The sequence below is a fragment of the Heptranchias perlo genome, chromosome 26 (assembly GCF_035084215.1).
Source record: "Heptranchias perlo isolate sHepPer1 chromosome 26, sHepPer1.hap1, whole genome shotgun sequence".
NCBI lineage: Eukaryota > Metazoa > Chordata > Chondrichthyes > Hexanchiformes > Hexanchidae > Heptranchias > Heptranchias perlo.
Window position 1 is genome coordinate 39,085,369 of NC_090350.1, and position 18,226 is coordinate 39,103,594.

An 18,226-nucleotide genomic window follows, 5' to 3' on the forward strand; every position below is an offset into this window, starting at 1 on the left:
AGTTACATATGGTGCAGCTCTGTACCTCTTCATGTACTTGTGTACCCTCTTGATTGTCCACTTCCACCAGCTTTCTGCCTTGTTACCTGCTGTCTGGTCAAATGTAATATTTTGAAGTGTCAACGGTCGTGAAGTGTTAACTCTCAGGATAAGGGGTCGGCCATTTAAGACTGAAATGAGGAGGAATTTCTTCACTCAGAGGGTTGTGAATCTTTGGAATTCTCTACCCCAGAGGGCTGCAGATACTGCATCGTTGAGTATATTCAAGGCTGAGATGGATAGATTTATGGAGTCTAGGGGAATCAAGGGATATGGGGATCGGGCGGGAAAGCGGAGTTGAGATCGAAGATCAGCCATGATCTTATTGAATGGCGGAGCAGGCTCGAGGGGCCGTATGGCCTACTCCTGCTCCCATTTCTTATGTTCTTATGTTCACACAGAATCGTAGGAATTACAGCCATGGAATAGCCAGTGAACTATTTTAAGTATTATTACAATCGTCAGTTTGGCCTTGTTGGTAGGGCTTTCCACTCATGGACAGCAGGTTGTAGGTTTAAGCAGGACTGGAACTAAAGTAGTACTGAGGGAGTGCTGCATTGTCAGAGGCGCCATCTTTGAGAGATGTTAAGCTGAAATCTTGAATCCTTATTCGGGTGAATGCTGAAGATTCAATGGAACCATTTGAAGAAGAGCAGAAAATTCTCTCAGTATCTCAACCGATATTCCTCCCTCAACATACCAAAAAACAGATTAACCTCATCTCTCAGAATGGCCATGTTTGCCTACATAACAGCAGTTACTGCACTCTGTATTCTCTGTACGAAGCCCTGAGAGACATTTTGCCAGAGTAAGCCTTTCATTATTATGTGTGGATGGTATGAACTCAGATGAAAACACTTTAAGTAAACAACTGTACAGCAATATATAATTAAAATATACTTTTGTCCAGACAATGTTTATAGCCCTACTCTCGTATAGTATCTTCGGTTATGAATTATGTGCTATTTGTCTGGCACAAAGAGAAATTCATTGGGCTTCCTGTCATACTTTTGAAGAATAACTTCACTTAGATTAACAAAAACTCATTGTTTTACCTTGTTTCAATGAAAAATACAATTGCATTTTTTTTAAAGCTTATAAAAGAATGCTTTTCTTTTATATAAGAACACGAATGAGGAATGAACTTTTGACCTTCGCCCTCCATATGTCACTCCCCTCCTGCAATGGCAGCCTTTTTTCTTCTTTGCAAGCTGTTGGTCAGCACACCTGAAATGTTGTGACATCAGCAGGCTGACAATGCAGCAACTGACAGGAGAAAAAAGCATTGCTTATAAAAAATTCAAAAACCAGGAAATTGTTTTTGAAATAATAGTTTTGGAGGAAAGCCCAAAAGGGGGAGCGTTTATGCTTTTTTTCTCTGTAAATGCGCCACGACAGTGCACAGGAGATTTACGGTAAAATTTTCAAAAACAGTTCATGTTTTGCACCTGCAGTAATTTTTTAACAAATGGACCTGTGCACTCTCAAAAGTTGTTTTTCCTTCTTCTGTCCCAATAGGGGCTCTGTGCTGCAAACTCTCCCCAGTCAAGAGGTCTGTGGAAAACCTACTGCCAAATCTATGCCAATGTCACCTGACACCATCTGCTGGTAAGTCCATGACTAGAATTACCAATTTTGCCAAAACAAATCTGGAGACAGGGCAAAGTTATAATCATGGCATGGTGGAGGAAAACTCACTGAAAATCTTATTAATATTAACAAGTAATTTCTCCACATTATAAGCAGTGTAGGTTTAAAAAAACACACATTTTTATTTAAAGGTAATGAACTTTGAATGTCCAATTGGCATTATACAAGCTGCATTGCAGCCAACTCAATAAGTGGTTCTAATCCAGACAGATGGCAACTTACTACATGAGCACATCCCGGGATGGCTTTGCCTCCCCCTCTGCAGGCAAGTACTTCTGATTACTGCTTCTCAATAAATATGTAACTAAGATCAAATACTTGATAGGACAGTATTGCAGGTCTAAAACTGAGTCTGAGTAATTTATGGCACATTTGCTATTCCTTTCTGTTATTGTGTTCCTCAAGCATCATAATTACCTGGGGCAGTCGGGTGTAGGTGGGGTTTGGAGCCTGGGGCTGTAGGGGTTTGCAGCCTGGGGCAGTATGCAGGGTTTGCAGCCTGAGTACCGCCGAGACTCCAAACGCCTCCAGCAGACCGAGGCTGCAAACGGCCCGTACCGCAGCCTGGGGGGTGTGGGCGGGGTTTGGAGCCTGGGAGTGTGCGCGGGCTTTGCGTGCTATTTATCTCTGTGTATTGCAAGTGCAAATCCTCGCAGGGCTACAAGACTTATTCAGTTTGTGCCATCATCTCAATCCCTCAGACTTAAAACATAAAACTAGTCCACTTGAGTACTCTGACAAGGGAATAAAGCAGTCAAAGCCCGTGGCTTATTAAAATTAAATCACTGAATGATGCTGCCCACATAAGTGCTCAACAGTTGTGATAGTTATGACAGAAAATGAAATCAACAGTTGTATACATCTCTTAAAAAATGTTTCCTAGCACTTCATATACAACAAATTACTTGGAAGTGCAATGTCCGTTGGGAAAAGAGCAAACAGGCCAGACATTTTGTGGACGGTTAGTTCCCACAAATAGTTAAAAGATCAATAACCAGTGAATCTGGTCTTGGTAGTGTTGGTTAATGTTGGCCAGAAGAACTGACTGTGCTTTCTTCATCTAATATTGCCATGGGATCGCCACATCCACCTGAACCACTAGCAGATGAGGCTTGGTTCAACATCTCATCCAAAGAATGGCAGCTCCTTCATTACAACACTGCAAACATCAACCCGGATCATGCGCTGAAGCCACGAGAGAGACAACCTTCTGAATCAGAAGCAAGAAGTGCTACCAACTAGGCCAAACTGACACAGTTTTGATGAATGTTCTATCTACACAATTTGCTTAATTTTATTTTTGATTTCCAAAATACTTTTTTTTCTTGAAGAGTTAAGCTGAAACGTTTTTCTAGATTTTCTCTCATTTCTGACCGACTTACCCACGGAAATGGTGTGAGTGACACACGCGGCGATGCCTTGTGAAGGAGTCAAAATCATTCGGGAAAAGGAAAATGATTTTAATAAACGATTTAAGATTTGCTAAGATAAATAAAATATACGTCAGCATCGAGCGATTCACCAAAAATTGAGTTCCCCTGATCCTAACAGTTTCAAGAAATAAATTCCCGCCCGTCTTGGTGGAGACGTTAGTTATCGTCCTAAACCAAGAACGTGTTGTGTGACTGAAATCAACTGTACAGGGTTGAACGAGACATGCTGTTCCGTACACGTTCTAGGAGAAGAAGAGCTGTGGCCAAGTTTCTGAGTGCAGTGCATAAATTTTAAATGCACATAATAAGTTACACAATAATTTGGATTGGGTAGAGGCCATGATACAGTAGATTGCACCTGGTTGTGGAGGGAATGAGCTTGAAGAACCAATGACCTTTTCAGATACGCTGATTTGTTCTTATATATATAGACTTATATGTACACACTCTGGAGACCCCGAAATTTACAGTCAAGCTACTGTTACTGGAGTAGAGAAATGGTTCCTCCCCTTTAAATTCATCAATGGCTAGCCCATATCCAGCAGTGGTGCTTATGAGTAGTTTATCTGCAAACCTGGCTTCTTAAGGGCCAGTCAGGTACTTGCTGTGGCAAAAAAATAGTCTGCAGTGAATTATATAGAAATTACAGTACAGAAACAGGCCATTCGGCCCAGCTGGTCTATGCTGGTGTTTATGTTCCACACGAGCCTCCTCCCATCCTCCTTCATCTAACCCTTTCAAGATATCCTTCTATTCCTTTCTCCTTCATGTGTTTTATCTAGCTTCCCCTTAAATGCATCTATGCTATTCGCCTCAGCTACTCCTTGTGGTAGCAAGTTCCACATTCTAACCACTCTCTGAATAAAGAAGTTTTTCCTGAGTTCCTTATTGGATTTATTACTGACTATCTTATATTTATTACCACTAGTTTTGATTCCCCAACAAGCGGAAACATTTTCTCTACATCTACCGTATCAAAACCCCTTCATAATTTTAAAGATCTCTATTAAGTCACCCGTCAGTCTTCTCTCTTCTAGAGAAATAGGTCAAAATAGGTCTCAAGGTCAATTAGAGGCTAATTATTGTCATTGGAAGTTTCTCTAGATTGGCAGATGTTTGTCTCCTCTCCTGGTTATCTCAACTAACTTCTCGGTTACTTCAACGTCAGACAAAAAACTGGAAATAACTGTTTATATAACCATGTGGTCATTACAGCACTGTTGTCCTGCGCGCTCCTGGACCTTGGCTGCCACAGTATTCCCACCTAACATTTGATGCGATGTTAAACATAGGAACATAAGAGTAGGCCATCGTGTTCCGCCATTCAATGAGATCATGCCTGATCTTTTTCCCTATTTCCATCCACCTGCCTTGGCTCCAAATCCCTTAATATCCTGAGGTAGCAAAAATCTATCGATCTCAGATTTTGAATTATTAATCGAGCTAGCATCTACTGCTTTTTGTGAGAGAGAGTTCCACACTTCTACCAGCCTTTGCGTGAAGAAGTGTTTCCTAACTTCTCTCCTGAATGGCCTAGCTCTGATTTTAAGGTTATGTCCCCTTGTCCTAGACTCCCCCCACCAGCGGAAAAAGTTTCTCACTATCTACCTTTATCAATTCCTTCCAAAATCCTAAAAACCTCAATAAAAACACCCCTTAACCTTCTAAATTGCTATAAGGGAACTTTCCTACGACACCCACCTTGTTATAAATTAGTATACTGTATTTGCTGCTCACAATGCGGTCTCCTCTACATTGGGGAGACCAAGTGCAGGTTGGATAATCGCTTTGCGGAACACCTCCGCTCAGTCCGCAAGCCTGACCTGACCTGACGGTTGTTTGCCATTTTAATTCTCCACCTCTGTCCTCGGTCTCCTACGCTGTTCCAATGAGGCTCAGTGGAAGCTCGAGGAAGCACCTCATCTTTCGATTAGGCACTTTACAACCTTCCGGACTCAACATTGATTTCAATAACTTCAGATCATAACCACTGCTCCCATTTTTTCGGACAGCAGGTGCTGGTAATGGTTCTGCTGTTGCCATTCACAGCTCCTCCAGACCCACCTTTTGTTTCTTTACTTCTCCCATTACCACCCTCCATGCCTCGCACCATCATCCCTTTTGTCATTTAATCACTCCTGCCCTCCGCCCTATCACAGACCTTCCCCATTGTTCTTCCTTACCCCCTCTTTTCCCTGGCTCTGTAGAATCATAGAATTATGGAAAATTTACTGCACAGATGGAGGCCATTTGGCCCATCGTGTCCGCGCCGGCCGAAAATGAGCCACCCTGCCTAATCCCACTTTCCAGCACTTGGTCCGTAGCCCTGTAGGTCACGGCACTTCTGGTGCACATCCAGGTACTTTTTAAATGAGTTGAGGGTTTCTGCCTCTACCACCCGTTCAGGCAGAGAATTCCAGACCCCCACCACCCTCTGGGTGAAAAACTTTTTCCTCAGCTCCCCTCTAATCCTTCTACCAATCACTTTACATCTATGCCCCCTGGTTATTGACCCCTCTGCTAAGGGAAATTGGTCCTTCCAATCCTCTCTATCTAGGCCCCTCATGACGTTGTACACCTCAATTAAATCTCCCCTCAGCCTCCTCTGTTCCAAAGAAAACAACCCCAGCCTATCCAATCTTTCCTCATAGCTAAAATTCTCCAGACCTGGCAACATTCTCAGAAATCTTCTCTGTACCTTCTCCAGTGCAGTTACATCCTTCCTGTAATGTGGTGACTAGAACTGTACACAGTACTCAAGCTGTGGCCTAACCAGTGTTTTATACAGTTCCAGCATAACCTCCTGCTCTTATAGTCTATGCCTTGGCTAATAAAGGAAAGTATCCCGTACACCTTCTTAACCACCTTATCTACCTTTCCTGCTACAATTTCAGGGATCTATGGACACGGTCTCCAAGGTCTCTCACTTCCTCTACACCTCTCAGTATCCTCCCATTTATTGTGTACTCCCTTGCCTTGTTTTCCCACCCCAAATGTATTACCTCACACTTCTCCGGATTGAATTCCATTTGCCACTTTTCTGCCCACCTGACCAGTCCATTGATATCTTCCTGCAGTCTACAGCTTTCCTCCTCACTATCAACCACACGACCAATTTTTGTTTCATCTGCAAACATCTTAATCATGATCCCTACATTTAAGTCCAAATCATTAATATATACTACAAAAAGCAAGGGACCTAGTACTGAGCCCTGCAGAACCCCATTGGAAACAGCCTTCCAATCACAAAAGCACCCGTCGACCATTACCCTTTGCTTTCTGCCACTGAGCCAATTTTGGATCCAACTTGCCACCCTCCCTTGGATCCCATGGGCTTGTACTTTTTTGACCAGTCTGCCATGTGGGACCTTGTCAAAAGCCTTGCTAAAATCCACATAGACAACATCAAATGCACTACCCTCATCGACCCTCCTTGTTACCTCCTCAAAAAATTCAATCAAGTTAGTCAGACACGACCTTCCCTTAACAAATCCATGCTGACTGTCCTTGATTAACCTGTGCCTTTCTAAGTGACAGTTTATCCTGTCCCTCAGAATTGATTCCAATAATTTGCCCACCACCGAGGTTAGACTGACTGGCCTGTAATTACTCGGTCTATCCCTCACTCCCTTTTTAAACAATGGTACAACGTTAGCAGTCCTCCAATCCTCCGGCACTATGCCTGTATCCAGTGAGGATTGGAAAATGATGCTAAGAGCCTCCGTTATTTCCTCTCTTGCTTCTTTTAACAGTCTGGGATACATTTCATCCGGCCCTGGTGATTTATCTACTTTCAAAAATGCTAATCCCCTTAATACGTCCTCTCTCACTAAGTTTATCCCATCCAATATTTCACACTCCTCCTCCTCAACTACAATCTCTGTATCGTCCCTCTCTTTTGTGAAGACAGATGCAAAGTATTCATTAAGAACCATACCAACATCTTCCACCACCACACATAGGTGACCTTTTTGGTCTCCAATAGGCCCTACTCTTTCCTTAGTTATCCTCTTGCTCTTACTGTATTTATAAAACATCTTTGGGTTTTCCTTGATTTTACTTGCCAATATTTTTCATGCCCTCTCTTTGCTTTCCTAATTTCCTTTTTAATTTCACCCCTGCACTTTTTATACTCCTCTAGGCTTTCTGTAGTATTGAGTTCTCGGTGTCTGACATAAGCTTTCTTTTTTGCCTTATCTTACCCTGTATGCTACTTGTCATCCAGGGGGCTCTAGATTTGGCAGTCCCACCCTTTTTCTTTGTGGGAACATGTTTACTCTGAACCCCTTAAATCTCCCCCTTGAATGCCTCCCACTGCTCTGACATTGATTTACCTTCAAGTAGCTGTTTCCAGTCCACTTTTGTTAAATCACTTCTTAGCTTAGTAAAATTGGCCTTTCCCCAATTGAGAACTTTAACTCCTGTTCTATTTTTGTCTAACTGTACTTGCTTTAAAAACTGTTAAATTTCCAACTTCTTCCAGTTCTGACGAAAGGTCGTCGACCTGAAACGTAAACTCTGTTTCTCTCTCCACAGATACTGCCTGACCTGCTGAGTGTTTTCCAGCATTTTCTATTTTTATTTCAGATTTCCAGCATCCGTAGTATTTTGCTTTTGTTATAATGCACCCAAGGCTTATGTGGTAACGAGAAAGAAGTCAAAATGCATTTAAGTAATATAAAGTAATCGCAAATCATTTCAACTATCACGTTAAAGGTGCTTGTAACATATACGATTGCCAGGACATGGTAACGAGGCATGAATGCGGAACGCTACTGAAAGTCAGCCAAAATGTCCCAAAGAGAATAGAAACCGCAACTTCAAGGACGTTGTCCCATTGGGCGGGGTGGGGGGTTGGGGGTTGGTGGTTTTGTTTTAAGCAGTGATGTAATGTACAGTTCCTATTTATCTTTGCATGGCATCTGGAAGCACTTGGAAGAGATTCACTCCGACAGCAGCAATTCTCAGAAGCTGAACTCATAATGAAAATAAACATCGCAGAAAACCGTTCTTCAGGGAAGTGAATAGGAGTGAGGTAAGTGGGGGTGGTAACCCAATGGGGAATAATCAGTAGGCAGTAGCAATGTATGAAATAATTAAAACCTGCAGCACAAAGGAAGCAACTGTGATGCTGAGGACTGTGTGATTCTTTATGAAATTATTTTTACTTCTACATTCATTAAATTTGAACTTCCCTTCTTCCTGTTGATGTTAGTCATACTGTAAAAAAAAGTTTTTTTATTCCAATTTTTTAATTCACTTTTGGTTTATACTTTTTTTTGTGTGGTGAATTTTGTGCTTATCAAAACGGGAGATAGGTTAGTGCTGGAGATGGGGACACTTTCCATTTGTGGAAAGCTAGTGCTGATTTTGCCCATTAAGAGCTGAGCTGAGACAACCCAAGACTCATTCCATGTAAGCTTCCTTCAACTGCGGGGAGGGAAGGCACCAACCTCACCAGTGTGGGCTGGATTTGTAGCCAGGTGCCAGAGATGATGGGGCCATGGGCGAACCCACTGTGTTACTCAGTCCCTAATTGTCAACTTGAATCCAGGACAAAATGGGATTGGATTTAAGTGTGAAGCAGGAAACATGGAGAATTATTGAAATTTAGGGGTGGTTAGGGTCTCTGAATGGGTAATCTGTTAAATGAACTTCACAGACTACTTTGTAAGTGCAATATTCAAATAAATAGTACTTGCAAACCATTTTCAGAGCACATTACAAATTTGTTTTGTAGAATGATTGATTTCCCTGTTCTATTTATAGGCTATAAGATGGGAGTGAGGTTGCTCACCTCACAGGTAATGTAATACTGTTTATAATGTGGAAAATGCCATATTGAATGCAGAAAATTCAAACACTTAGAATGTACAGCACAGAAACAAGCCATTCGGCCCAACCGGTCCATGCCGGTGTTTATGCTCCACACGAGCCTCCTCCCACACCTCTTCATCTAACTCTATCGGCATAACCTTCTATTCCTTTCTCTTTCATGTGTTTATCTGGCTCTGAATTGGTGTCAGCTTGCCTAAGTTAGAATCACTCTTGGTTCTGGGCTAGAAAGCTGTGGGTTCCAGTCCCACTAAAGCACTTGAACACGTGATCTAAGCTGACACACAAGTGCAGGGCTGAGGGAATAGTGCATTGCTGCAGGTGCCATCCTTTGGATGAGAAGTTAAATGCAGCGCCATCGACAGCAGCAAGAAAAGGGGCTACAGCGGAAACATGGTCGATAGCAACGAAGTGAGAACCAAGTGACCACAAGCATGGCCCTTACCAATGCCCCCTGGCTAACCCAACACAAACCAACGACTATACTTGGGATCTTCCTGGTGCACAGTGCTCAGTTCCACACTGGGCAGGGAGTTTACAAAATGATCCAGAAAAGGGTTGTCATCTACTTGATTCATGAACGTAGATCCCTTTTAATTGAATTGAAAATAGGTGTCAGCTGTGGTCAGTGGTAGCACTCTCGCCTCTGAATCAGAAGAGGAGACTGGAGACTACAAGGAATGGGCAGTGCATGCCACACTGTTGCAGGGTCTCCTGGCTGTTGGGCAACAGAAACGGGAATGGCACTGCAGCCCATTACATAGAATTACATAGCATTTACAGCACAGAAACAGGCCATTCAGCCCAACTGGTCTATGCCAGTATATATACTCCACACCAGCCTCCTCCCACCCTACTTTATCTACCCCTATCAGCATATCCTTCTATTTGTTTCTCTGTCATGTGTTTGTCTAGCTTCCCCTTAAATGCATCTATGTTATTCGCCTCAATTACTCCTTGTGGTAGCGAGTTCCACATTCTCACCACTCTCTGGGTAAAGAAGTTTCTCCTGAATTCCTTATTGGATTTATTAGTGACGATCTTATATTTATGACCCTTAGTTTTGGTCTCCCCCACAAGTGGAAACATCTTCCCTACATCTACCCTGTCAAACCCTGTCATAATTTTAAAGACCTCTTTCAGGTTATGCTTATTGAAGACTGGCCTGTGCAGTTAATCTCTCTCTCATTGTAGTGTATGTGCTAGCACTAAGCCATTAGAAGTGTGGACATGAAAACAGCGTCATAATATTGAAAAATCAGCTGTCCTTTCCCTACACTAACCTGACAATGCACTTCAGCCCCAACCTCGAGAGATTGCCCCTTAACTGATCAGAGTGATGTACGGTTTAAAATCCTGACAGATGTATCGCTGTTTCACCAGGAAATGCATACTTAGATCTAGATCTCTGCAAATTGGGAATAAAAACAGCCAATTGGCAAGTCCTCGTACCATAGCCCATTCATTAATTCATTCAGCCGACAACCCTGTCTGAGCAAAAACAATGAAAAAAAACACTTCAAAACTTAACTCAAACATGGAAATGTTTAGGTTCCCAAAATATACCATTGTTTTGCTCTGAGATTTAGCAGTAGGCTGACTATAGTTAGGGTGCCAAATGATTTAAAACTAGAAAATTGTTCAAGTTGGAAGAGTTTTGGATTTAATTGTGCCAGAATCCCAGATTCTGTGTAATGACAGCGAGCGGAAAGTGACTTGGAATACCACATCTGGATCAGGAATGGATTAATCTGGAGTTGATCCATGTCGATTACCAAAAAAAATACATCATGAGCAGCATCAGGGCCCCCCGGCAGCTGTTAAATAATTATTATATCACTAGTTGATCTACTGTGTTGTTGCTCATGGGGAGCCAAGGCCAAGTCAAGTGTTCAGGTCAAGTCGGGTTAGAGGGCGGTGGGGGGGTTGGGGGGGGGGAATAAGTGGATCCAGGCAGGTGAATGGGGAGGAGGCAGGAAGACGGGAGTGGGGAAGAGGGTCAGAGTGGGGGGGGGGGGTGGGGGACGGCTTCTGTAAGCTGCTGTTCCCTGTACAGATGGGGGTCAGCTCCCCTTCACTCCTGCAGAATCCAATTTTTATCTTGTTAAGGGTTGGTGTGTGTGTGATGAGCTTCCCACTTGCCTCCTTGAGACCCCAATTTTCATCTCAATGCGGGACAGGGGGGAAGGTTGTGTGTTCTTCCTATTTCCCTCCAGTGGTCCCCAAAATCAGCAGAGGGGAGGGAGGCTGTCTTATATCAAACCTTCCCATCCCTCTGGAACACCTGGAAATATTCTCCCCATTAGCAGGACTTGTACACCTGCTCATCTGCATCCAGAAGTTTTCCACAATATTCTCCAGGGCACACATTTTCCAAAGGTGGTGGGGAGGCTGATCCGCCATTATCCAAGCTCCGCAATGTGCAATGGTGAGTACCTTTTGGGCGCGACGTTAAACCGACAAAGAAGATCCCATGGCATTGTTTCAAAGAAGAGCAGAGGAGCTCTCCCCAGTGTCCTGGCCAATATTTATCCCTCAACCAACATCACTAAAACAGATTATCTGGTTTGTGGGACCTTGCTGTGTGTAAATTGGCTGCCGCGTTTCCTACATCACAACAGTGACTACGCTTTAAAAGTGCTTTATTGGCCGCAAAGCACTTTGGGATGTCCTGAGGTCGTGAAAGGTTCTATATCAATGCAAGTTCTTTCTTCTTTTCATTCCTGTCGCTGCACTCGTGAAATTGCTAGAGCTTTGAAAATAAAATGGGAGTTGGATTGAGGTGCTGTTGAGTTTTGTAATTCAAAAACTTTACTGAGATTCCCATATTAGCGATTCCATTCCAGTGTTCTACTGTGATCTGTGACGTGCATCATTGGTCTGTTTGTGTCTGAGCCACAGCTCCCAGTTGGGCTCAGTGGGCTTGAAAGCTGTTTTGAGCTTGTTTTTTGCCTGAAAGACGAAAGAACGAACTTGCATTTGTATTGTGCCTTTCGCGACCTCAGGTCTCGAGCTTGACATCGTGTTTTCACTACTTCCTCTTTTATCTCATCTCTCTTTACAATGTTGCGAGTGTCTTGATTCTTTACTTGCATTTCTCAATTAAAAATAAAATCCCTCCTGTTACAGCTGAGAAGATATTTAAATCTGTCCTAACTGCATCAGGGTGATTAGAGTGACCCCCAGCCCCTGAGACACATTATATATACTTATCGCTGAATTGGGAAATCAGTGCTGTAACCCCCAGGGCTATTAAATTCTGTTCACTGTAGATGAAATTTTCTTTTTTTCAAAGCACATGGAATTTCTCTCAAAAACAGGAGATTAGATTAGAGTGAGCAGAACATTCTATTCCCAGTTAATTTAAACAACAAATAAAGAATAATACTTCCAGTTAAAACAGCGCCTTATTGTGTCAAAACAACTCAGGGCACTTTGTATAAAGAATTACCTCAAAATACAGTGGCTGTCAGTTAGCCAAAGACCACTAGAAGAATTTTACTGGCAGATATTTCCACTCCTGATAAGAAGACTTTTAAAAAAAAAACTTTTGTCACACGCAGTTACTTTTCCATGAACGTTAGCCTGGGTTCCCTTTGTTCCGCATTAATGCAGTGATGTAACAGGCATGGCAGCCTCCATATTGAATCACAGCATCCCAAATTACAGTAATGATGCTATCTGGTCTGTAATGGGTTCTGCATGTACGCCAATTTGATGGCAGATGCTGCCAGCTGTTTCAAACCTTTCTGCCTTTAGGGGGCACAAGACTTTGCAATATTTTTGTTTTTGGTCCCATTCTAAAATTGGCAATGAGGTAATAAGAAAACAGAGAGAGAATCATTTCGGAATTTATCTGCCATTTTAATTTCATAGATTGGAAAAATAACAAAAACAAAACAAGGTGCCCCAATCAATCCTCTGGGATTAAGATGATTGAAGGATTTGATAAGGTAGATGGAGAGAAACTATTTCCTCTGTTGGGAGAGTCCAGAACAAGGGGGCATAAATTTAATATTGGAGCTAGGCCATTCAGGGGTGATGTCAGGAAGCACTTCTTCGCACAAAGGGTAGTGGAAATATGGAATTCTCTCCCCCAAAAAGCTGTTGAGGCTGAGGGTCAATTGAAAATTTCAAAACTGAGATTGATAGATTTTTGTTCGGTAAGGGAGCAAAGGCGGGTAGATGGAGTTAAGATACAGATCAGCCGTGAGCTAATTGAATGGCAGAACAGGCTCGAGGGGCTGAATGGCCCACTCTTGTTCCTATATCTGTGGATCATAACTCAAAACTGAAGAGATTTACTTCAGCTTCTAGAATATTAAAAAAAATTCCATGTGTATTCTTTAAACAAGAGGGTCTGTCTCTCAGTCCTACCCAAGGCTCTCTTCTGCCATCTGGAATTATCAGATGACTCTGCAGTTCTCCAGCTTTATGTTGAACTTTTCAATTGAGACGTAGAAACAATGAAAGAAGCTACAACATGGAAACGGGCCATTTGACTCCACCAGTTAATGTTGGTGTTTACCCAATGAGTAAATAGTTCGAATCATATTTACCCACCACGTTGCCTCATCCCTTCAACCCTTTTTCCACCTATCCAATCTAAACTTGAATGTTGACATAATTTCTGCTTCAACCATTTAGCCAAGAAGTGAATTCCACCACCATACAACTCTTTCTGCAAAGAAGTTTCTCATGCGCTCAGTTCTAAATCCCCTGCATTTAATCTTGTATCAGCGGCCCCTCATTCTTGACCCCTCAATTGACAAGCTTATCCTTGATGGCACTTCAAAGTATCATAGTAGGTACAACACAGGAGGAGGCCATTCGGCCCATAGTGCCTGCGCCGGCTCTTTGAAAGAACTATCCAATTAGTCCCATTCCCCTGCTCTTTCCCCATAGTCCTGTAAATTTTTTCCCTTCAAATATTTATCCAATTCCCTTTTGAAAGTTACAATTGAATCTGCTTCCACCGCCCTTTCAGGCAGTGCATTCCAGATCGTTGCAACTCGCTGCGTACAAAAATGTCTCCTCATGTCGCCTCTGGCTCTTTTGCCGATATAAAGTAGGAGTGGGCAGTCCTATCTTTGCTACCCTGATGAAGTCGCTTAAATCTTTCCTCAGTTACATCCAAATCCTCTGGGTGTTGTTCTGAGCACTTACACGCTCAGTTCCTCCTGCCATACATTCATTGATGCCCACCTGGTTAGATTTTGACCTGGTGAGTCTAGAATGCTCACCCTCCTCTGCCTCACTTGCTCCAGTAACACATCCACCGATACACCAGGAGAAGGCCCATCGCCACCTTCTGTGGGCAACTGGGAATGGGCAATAAATTTAGGCCTTGCTAATGTCACCCACATCCCGAGAACAAAAAAAAAAGCTTTGGGACATGTGGTGCATCCCCACCCTCTCTCCTCCATCCAACTATTGAAGCTAAATTAATGTCAATTTTTCCTCCAAAACAATAACCTTTAACAGACCTTTAAATGCTGCAGCAGCACCGGAGATCCAGCAAGGGAGGTGTTGTTTACCCTGAGAGCTCACTGGAAATATTAGAAGGAGGCTGATCCCACAAGCTGCGGTGGGGGTGGGGTTAGTGGTAGGGTGGGGAGTGTCAGAACTCAGCCAATGCAAAACCCGACACATCCACCCCCTGCCCGATCTGCATTTGTCACTGTTTTTTTTGGGGGGGGGATCTTGGGTGGGTTGTAGTAGGGCGGAGTCTCACATTGTGTTACAATCTCCTGCCCAGACCAAAGACCACAGCACCAGGGAAATTTAACAATTGTTATTTTTCAGCAATAGCCTATTCCTGTTCAGTATTCGATGTAGTTTCCATCAGTCCAGATGTGGCCATTGACGATATCTGGCAGTCCAATGCACCGCCTCTAAAGTTAATTCAGGTTCATATTAACCGTTCTGATGTTGCATCCAGACAAGACTGAAGTGTCTGGTATGTTTGTGGTTAGTCTGGGATGTCAGTTACAAAGAAATCTGACATGCTCAAAACTACTTTTGGGAATATTTGGTGGTGCTGCTGAAAAGATGTATGTTTGTTGCCAGCGGGGATAGTTAACTCTTAAAGGAACAGTCCACGGTAAGGCCCTACTATGCCTGTATCTCTGTCGCTAAAAATGAAAGAGTCACGGGCGTCGTTAGGGACATGTCACCCAAGCAACTGCATGGGGCCCCGAGAGGATCTAGCCAACTCTGGTTGGACGTATTCCTGGAGGTCTCATGACCACCTACCTCCAATTGCCCCGCCCCCACACTCCCGCCATTGGTAGCCCAACAAGCCTATCCAAGCGGTGCAACGCCTTCCCACGGCCAATCGGTAAGTGAACAGACTCCTCATTACCCGATTGGATGATTCTTGACAGTTAGTCAAACAGCCTTTTCTTCCCCATGTCCAATAGTTTTTTATAACTAGTAAACAAAAGTGTTCAAAGATTTTTTTAAAAACCTCACTTTTTTAGTGCCCCTATGATTTTTCTCCTGGGTTTTGCTCGTAGCAGTGACCTGGAAATCAGTCTTTAATTCCTGGAGACTCCAGGGCAATCCTGGAGGGTTGGCAACTCTAACGCAGGGCCGCATTGATGCAGGGAGCCTACGGGCCACGTGAACGCAGCTGAGGCTCAACCATTAACTCTCAACGGCTTACGTCAGTCACCCGGAGGCGATGGACAGGAATGGCCATCCCTAAAGCATGAAACACTCGGCTGCGTTCCGTCAGTGGAAATAACAGCGATTGTGGTAGTTTGCGCTCACTCCGCAAAGTCCCTCCCTAAATCCGCCCCTGACATCTTATGGGTGGTGAAGAGATTCTTTACTGAGGTGATCAAACCAAGCACAAATTACGACAATTAAAAAACATAAGAAATAGGAGCAGGAGTCGGCCAAAGCTCGAGCGCTAGTTAAAAGAACAGAACGATATTACCGCATTATTGGTCTTGAGTAGAGTCATAACGCGACCAGTATTTTCTCCTCCTCTGTAGCTTTACCTCCACTATTGATCTCTTACCTGTACTTATACTGGTCTTGTAATCTGTACAAGTCCGAACTTTGCTCCTGGAGCCTCGAAATATGACATTTTTCCAACATAACAAGGTCAGGGAAGACAACGTTGATTGATTATTGTCAGCTTGATGAGTTTAGACTGGAGGGAGATGAGGCCGATCAGCCATGAGCGACTTATCTCAACAGACTAATTACTTTGAGACAGGACATTTTCCAGAGCTACAGCGATTAGTATAAGGCTGGTCGACCATGAGCAGCTTATCTCAACATAGCATTCTCAGTAAATTCTTTTAAAGATATTACCTAGGACTACAGCATTTCAGTTTTAACTGTTTCATTGTCAGGCAGCTTAATTAAAATGATATGTACACCATATCTTCATGGGCTCTTGCTTGACCTATCCATTCTGACACTGTCCACATCCCTCTTCATCTTCAGAAGCCACCTCAAAAAGTATCTCTTTGATTGTGCTTTCGGTCACATTCCCTGAACTCTTCTGCTCCTGGTTGGTGTCCAGTCTCCCCTCCCCATTGCTTTTGTGTATCACTTTGGTACATTTTGCTGCATTAAACATGCTGTACAATTGCCAGTTGTTGTTTTACATTATTTAATATTAAAGAAATATTCCCACATATACCAAACCTGCTACTTTATGTCACCAGTTTTCAATGTACTTTCCCTTGATTTTATGGTTGCTGCACATTCATTTGTATATTCTCCTTCTTTACATAGTTCCACCTGCACACGATGGACTGCTCATTTCATGGAGTGATTTTGATCTTCAATAAAGACAGACAGAACATCGCCTTTCCCCTTACCTTGCTATTAATCTCTGTCATAGCTACTTCCGTCCATTCTGCTTCAAGCTTACCTGCTCTGTTGCTATGGGAACGGTTCTGTCATTATTATCGTTTATTATTTTTACCCCTCATTAAATTTGGCTTGTCTCCAGTCACTGTCTTACTCTCGCTGTTCTAAAATGTGTTTCTCTCAGGTAATTGTTATGCTGACAGTACCTCAGGGCATCAATGCAAGAGAAAAAGAACGAAAGACCTGCATTTATATAGCGCCTTTCACGACCTCAGGACACCCCAAAGCGCTTCACAGCCAATGAGGTGAAGTCGGGGGAGAGGGTTCTAGATTTCCACTATCACCCCAGAACGGCCTTGCTCTAATTTTAAGGTTACGCTTCCTTGTTTTGGACTCTCCCACCAGAGCAAATAATTTCCATCTTCCCTATCAATTTAATCATCTTAAACACCTCAATTAGATCAATCTTCGACACTCAAGGGACGACAAGCCTAGTCTATGCAACTTGTCCTCATAATTTAACCCTTTCAACCCCGGCATCATTTAATGAACTCTCTGCTCTTGCACACCAAGCTTCACAGATTTGAGCATGATTCTATAAATCAGAATTCAATGGATATGCTTTTGTGAGCAACTTAAGTCTTTTGGTCATTAGGTAGGTGGAGACATCACATCACTAAGTGCTGGTGTGCAGCACTTACTGTCGGTCTATAAACAGTACTGTGATGTGTTGCTCTGACATACCCATTAGGGCCATTGACTTAACATAATGGGATCCAGATAGGTGGTCTAAAAATAGCTGAGGATCACTGCACTATTCTACAACTCTTGGCAGCCTGTGGCCATATTGAATTTCAACAAGGTCACTTTTTTTTCTGCTGAATAAATTGCTTTCCAATTAATGCTGGCCCAACCACCCCATCTCTGCCACTTAAAGTTATTCTCTAATAATGGGACTGACTGGAAAGTAAAGACAAGAGCATAAAAACTTGAAGGGGAAGGACTGAGAGAAGGTCAACCAGCTATCAAGGTTGCTTCATTATTTAGCTGCTTGTTCATTAGTAGTAGGAACGTAGGAACAGCAGTCGACAATTCAGCCCCTCGAGCCTGTTCCGCCATTCGGTTAGATCAAGGCTGATCTGTATCTTAACTCCATCTACCTGCCTTGGTTCCGTATCCCTTAATACCCTTGCCTAACAAAAACTTATCTATCTCAGTTTTGAAATTTTCAATTGACCCCCAGAATCAACAGCTTTTTGGGGGAAGAGAGTTCCAGATTTCCACTAGCCTTTGTGTGAAGAAGTGCTTCCTGACATCACCCCTGAACTGCCCAGCTCTAATTTTAAGGTTATGCCCCCTTGTTCTAGACTCCCCAACCGGAGGAAATAGTTTCTCTCTAACTATCCTATCAAATCCTTTAATCATTGTAAACACCT

At 43.0% G+C, this 18,226-nt stretch overlaps 1 long non-coding RNA gene across 1 annotated transcript; it reads left to right on the forward strand.

Annotated features, from left to right (window-relative positions):
* Nucleotides 1-1,558: 1,558 nt before the first annotated feature.
* On the forward strand, nt 1,559-16,827 carry LOC137342869 (uncharacterized). Its single transcript, XR_010967382.1, has 3 exons — nt 1,559-1,647; nt 8,052-8,157; nt 16,713-16,827. It is a non-coding gene; the product is annotated as an uncharacterized lncRNA (long non-coding RNA).
* Nucleotides 16,828-18,226: the final 1,399 nt, after the last annotated feature.